We start from the raw sequence: 5635 nt of genomic DNA, 5'->3' as shown, positions 1-5635 counted from the left end.
CTCATTAACTATTTTATGGCAATAAAACTTCTACTGCAGGTACAGCTGCCACACACACACCAAAAGCATAAAAAATAACCTGATAAAATTTCAATATTATGTAGGGAGATAGCAAAATTTTACTCACCAAAAATCCAGATTATTTAAACACAAAATCCATCCTTTCTATCCTCAAGAAGATTTCAATCACTCTGTCGTGCAGAATCCATGCGTTTCGCAGATGGAAAGTGTTCCGTGGCTGTGATAAGCTGGAAAAGGCTGCATGCGGGAAATGTTCTGGTATTCCTGAAGCCTCTTGTGGTCCAGGAGGGAGACAAACATCAGTTTTTGTGATCTTGAAATCTGGTCTGTGTCTGGAAAATAATATTGTCGGTAGTGCGCGCGAGGATTTTGCGCTGCACCTCTTCGTGAGCTCGGAGCGCCCGTGGTGCGTTCAGGGGCCTCGTAGATTTCCTCGTATCAGCTTCACTCCCGCTCAACGGAGTCACGGAACTCCTTTACCCGTGCCAGACAAAACTGTGCCACAACTTTACCCAGACATTCATTTTCCACCAAAAATCAGACGATGAGACGCTTTCCACTGGTAACATCTTCAAACCTGACACGCCGCTCCTCGGCACCTGTGTCCGTCACATAACGCAGAACCAGAGCGAGCTGCGAGCTATCCAATCAAAGCTCGTGAAAATCCTGACGTTTCCGTGGGCCTTCTAGCTGGCCTAGCACGTGGTCTCCTCCAGATCTGATTGGCTGAAGCAACAGTTTGGTAGACAATTATTTTATGCTACAGGGCCCGCAGAACTGATTGTGAAGGCCTCCGGGCAGATTTCTTTGACCCTAGCAACAAATGGTGCTGCAATGTGATTGGTTAATGCTTAAATAGGAAAATACACGTCTGGAAGCAGCGCAACCAGGGAGACAGCAATGAAAGGACGAAGACAGAGCATTTGGAATTATAGAATACGTATTCACGGAAATAATAAATAATTAATATCAGTCTGTGATTCAGATATTTTTAGGCCAGCAGAGAAGGCCTTGCAGGCCCTGACGGCCCGCCACTGGATTTTAGCAGCAGGCTAACAATTTTAACTAATTAAGTTTACTGAGGAATTTTATGCTCATTTGGGGTTTAGCTAATCATTTAGCAAAATGCTGATGTTTTTAGCTAATTTGTTATCTACTGGAGTTGTTAGGCTAATTCAGAGTTTAGCATTTATTTTAGCAACATGCTAACATTTTTGCAGATTAAATTTACTGATGAATTTTATGCTAATTTATAGTTCAGCTAGTAATTAAGCAAAGAGCTAGCTTTTCTGCTAATTTGGCCTCGATTAAAGGTAAACATATTAAAAATATATACTATTTGAGAAATGCTAGTTTTTTTTTAGATTTTCACTTTTGCTCATTCCAAAAAATAAGACTTAGTTCAATTTTATAAAAAAATAACATAAAAATAATTAATGCAAATCCAAATTTCTTAAAGGCTAAAATAAGACTATGCGGCTCCTTCTAGGTTTAAATCAGTAGAAAACGAGCCCAAATGACTCTTACTGTTAAAGGTTGCCGACCCTTGACCTACCACAAGGCCACTGAGTTGGTTTAGGTCATAAACTCTGGTGTTAGACCCTTTAACCTGAACATTTACCTCCAAAAGGGAATAAAAATGGGCTGTGACTGACAGTGGGCGGAGCCATAAGCACAGAGGTTTTCAGTAAGAACATCAGGTTCTAGAAAGCTGCACTGCATGTGAGAAAAAAGTGACGGAAATAGAAAATTCCAACCTTTTGTGAAGTTGGATATCGACCGTCGGCAGGTGATGCAGCGTGTGAAGAATGAGGACAATAAGAGTCAACGGGCTTCTAGAGGTTTCTTTAATGGATAATAAAAGAAACTGTAATAACTGTGGCTGACGTTGCTTCAGCAACGTTTGAAGAATGCTAAAGCCAAACGGAGAGAAATGCTTCCAAAATCCTGATCATTTCCTGCAGCTGAGAGCTGAGGAGATCAATGATCAGTTGGCGAGTAAACAGACTTTATCGTTTCAGACGTCAGTTAATAGGAAGGTTTGTTGACAGATGTTCAGACGTGAGTCGCTGCCATGACTGATTGTCATTCCTCGGGGGATTTTTCAAAATCTCCTCTTTAAACAAGCCCAAAACGGACAAAAATAACAAAGATTGATGATAATTTTAGACTCCAGCATCCAAAGAGGAGGATGTCAGCGTTCAAATGATGGAAACTGGAGAGGAAAGCTGTCATGTTGGGTATTAGTCACCAAACTCCGTTCTGGCTGAATGCACCTGAACACAACATTGTCTAACAAGGACTTCTGACCTCATGAATATGTGATCCACATTATAAACCCCTCTGGATTTACTTCGTTTTTTCCTCACACTGACGTTAATAAAATAAAAAAGTCGTACATTTCTAAATGTGTATTAGGAAACTACACACTTTCTTCTTTGCTGCTGCAGGACGTTAACTGTGCACACTCAAGTTTCTATGTTAGTTTGAATTCCATCAGTTGCAGGAAAATTATTTTGAAAATTGTAAAAATACTTTTATGTCAATGAAAATGAGGTTTTGTTTCTAAAAAAACATATTTTTAAAATTATTTTTTATTTTCCTCTAAAACAAATTTATTATTTCATTCCACCTATTATAGACATTTTTTTTTCAAAATATTTACACATAAATGATGGAGAAACGGAGGCTGGATTTGTTTGTGGAGGAAATGAAAAGAAATCACTGCAAGAACCAATCAATTAAGAGATCTTTGGTCATGTGGTCGGTACTTCACTTTAATCAGCTTCCCCTCCTCACAGATGGTTGGTCATGACCTTACAGATGACTTCCTGTTTAAAGCCAGGAGCTAAAGGCAGCTGCAGTTCACCAATCAAACACTAGGTGGCTTTTTGCCCTTGTCATTATTTTTATTTATTTTATTTACTTATTTTTTATTTTATTTTATTTTATTTATTTATTTATTTTTTAATCCCTTTGTCCTAATACCCCTTGTCATTATTTGGTTGAAATCAAGCATGCTAATGTGAAATTTCTGGCCAGCTCTCTTGATTCCGGCCCAAACCATGACTCCACCACCTCATTGTTGGAGTTATAACCCATCTCAAAATCTGCAAACCTCAGGTAGAGGTCTTCTTCAGGTATCAAGAATCAATACTAAACACGGTGAGGCAGCCTTTCAGTATTTGTAGTCAAAGGTTTGGAACAATCTCCCTGAAAATGTTCAAACTTTAATTTAGCAATGTGTTCTAAAATGGAAACTTTTTTATGTGTATGTTTTTAATGATTTTAAATTTCTAAATTTAATCTTGTTGACTTTTTTGATTTTACGTGTTTTATCAATAGATTAATATTTCCTTTTTGTAATTTTATATATTTTCGTACAGTACTTTGCATTAACTTGGATATTAAGGATTTGTTCTTTATAAATAAACTTTTTTGCTAAGTTTCTGTGGAATACTTAAGGTTTGCATACATTGTCCAAGGCATTCAATTATTTCACACTTTTCAGCAGCAGAGAAATCCTTTATCTTTTCTATATTGCTTGAAAATGTTGATTTACTTAATAATGTTGAATGATTTCTTTAGTAGTTTTTCCTTTAATTGAACTCACCTGACAAGCTAATAATCACAGATTGATTTCAGTGATCCAAAGAGTCCAGAGACACAATCTCATCCTTGAGTTTAATCAAAAAACAAAGAATTTCTCTCTTTATAACACTTAAATACAATTTGCAAGTTAATAGATGAATTAGCTAAAATTTCCTGTTTAATTTTGTCCCGGTGTGTCTTTATATATGACATAATTTCAACAATATTCATCAACAGTGCGCCTTAAAATCTAGTGTGTAAAATCTAATACTTGAGAAATAAATGTTGTTTGATCACATGACGTGACATTTGTTCTGACACTTTCAGAAATTCTTTTCTTTCTGTTCTTTTCTTGTAAAAATATAATTTTTTGCAGATACTTTGATATGTTTAAAATGTCGAAATAGTATTTACTTGTAATGTGGATTGAAACGTCACCTATATTTAATAGTGACTGATGTTTAAACAGAGCAGCATGTGCACCTTCAATCCCGTCCACCAGATGTCACTGTTCTCTAGAAAGTGGCAGACTGATGCAGGTGCAACACAAACTATTATAAGTTGAATTTTAGCAAACAAATCATCTTGTAGTTGGACTCTGAATGTGGTCATAGGTGAAGGGAAATCCTTTATTGAAGCAATACAAGATTTATAGAAGCTCCTTGTGTAGTAGCATAATTCTGAGTGTCCTTGTGCAGCTCATATATGTAGATGTCCTTCTCTGGTGCGGCGTCTTCTCCTTCTTCCTCTCCCTTGACTATGTGTGTGTTCGCCTTGGACGAGTCAATAACCGACTGCCTGAGAGCAACTTCTTATGAATTCTAGTCTTGGGAAATCACACATCAGATTTTCATCATATCTCAATCAGGATTTAGACAGCTACGATGGAGTAGGTCCAGGTGTTTGAGGTGTCTATGCCCCTAAAATGCATAGAAAACCATACTATCAGTTCGTCTTTCAATATATGTGTCTTCTACTTTGTTCTATTTATTACATCTCATCAGTTTTATGTTAAATGCTCTTTACCGGGCTGTGGACAGGCACACACGGGTCTGGTTTGTGCCATGTTGAGGTTGCATTTATCTTTTTATTTTCTTTTAATGTCTTTTTGAGCATCGCTCTGTCCATCGTTACACTTTTTATCTTTTATTTTATTTTATTTTGTAATTTGTTCTTGTTATTTCTAATTGTTTTTTTGTTTTTTGCTGTAATTTTTATTACAAAGGGAGGCATTGTCCCCCTTTGTCCATGCCTATGTCCGACAATGTCAACGAGAAAAAGAAGAATCTTTAAAAATTACTTATTCAGTTTATGTGTAACTGAAATATTGAACTAAAAGCAGATTTTACAGAGTGTTTTTAAACTAAAAGTGTCAGACACGTGTTCTCAAACATGCAAAACGCCCAACAGCAACAATTACAGACAAAATAGCAAAATAAAAAAATAAAATAAATTATGCAGAAACATTTTTTGGACTTAAAATAAAAATAAACAACAATTCTATTGACACAACATCCATGATAATGCAAAAACTTAACAAAAAAATCCACATCAGAATTGTAATATATACATATATATATATATATATAAATGTGTGTGTGTATATATATATAGCAAATAAATGGATTCTACAAATGCCACTTTATGATAAAGTACCCTTTGTTAACATTAGTTAATGCATAATTAAGCCTTTTTTAACTCATATGCATCACTAAGTGAATTATTTAATGCATTGTTAGCAGTTAATGTTTATTTAATCTTTTTTTAATGCATAAAAAAGCATTAAAAATATGTCTTACTTTTCTGTGTTCACCAAATAATTAAAGTTGAATAAAGTTTCTTGGTAATCAACACATTACAGACATAACGGGTATATAAATCAACATCTAAAAGAGTCCATAGTTTCATCCCCACACTCTAATGTCTGGACCTCTTCCTGCGTCCATCTGTGCTGACTCTGCAGCTCTCTGAAGACCATCAGGGAGCTCCGTGGCCTTCTACTAGTGAGGAGGAGGAGGAGGAG

Source organism: Oryzias melastigma, linkage group LG23 (genome assembly GCF_002922805.2).
Source record: "Oryzias melastigma strain HK-1 linkage group LG23, ASM292280v2, whole genome shotgun sequence".
Taxonomy (NCBI): domain Eukaryota; kingdom Metazoa; phylum Chordata; class Actinopteri; order Beloniformes; family Adrianichthyidae; genus Oryzias; species Oryzias melastigma.
The sequence above is the reverse complement of the archived record's forward strand: the minus strand, read 5'-3'. Positions refer to the sequence as shown.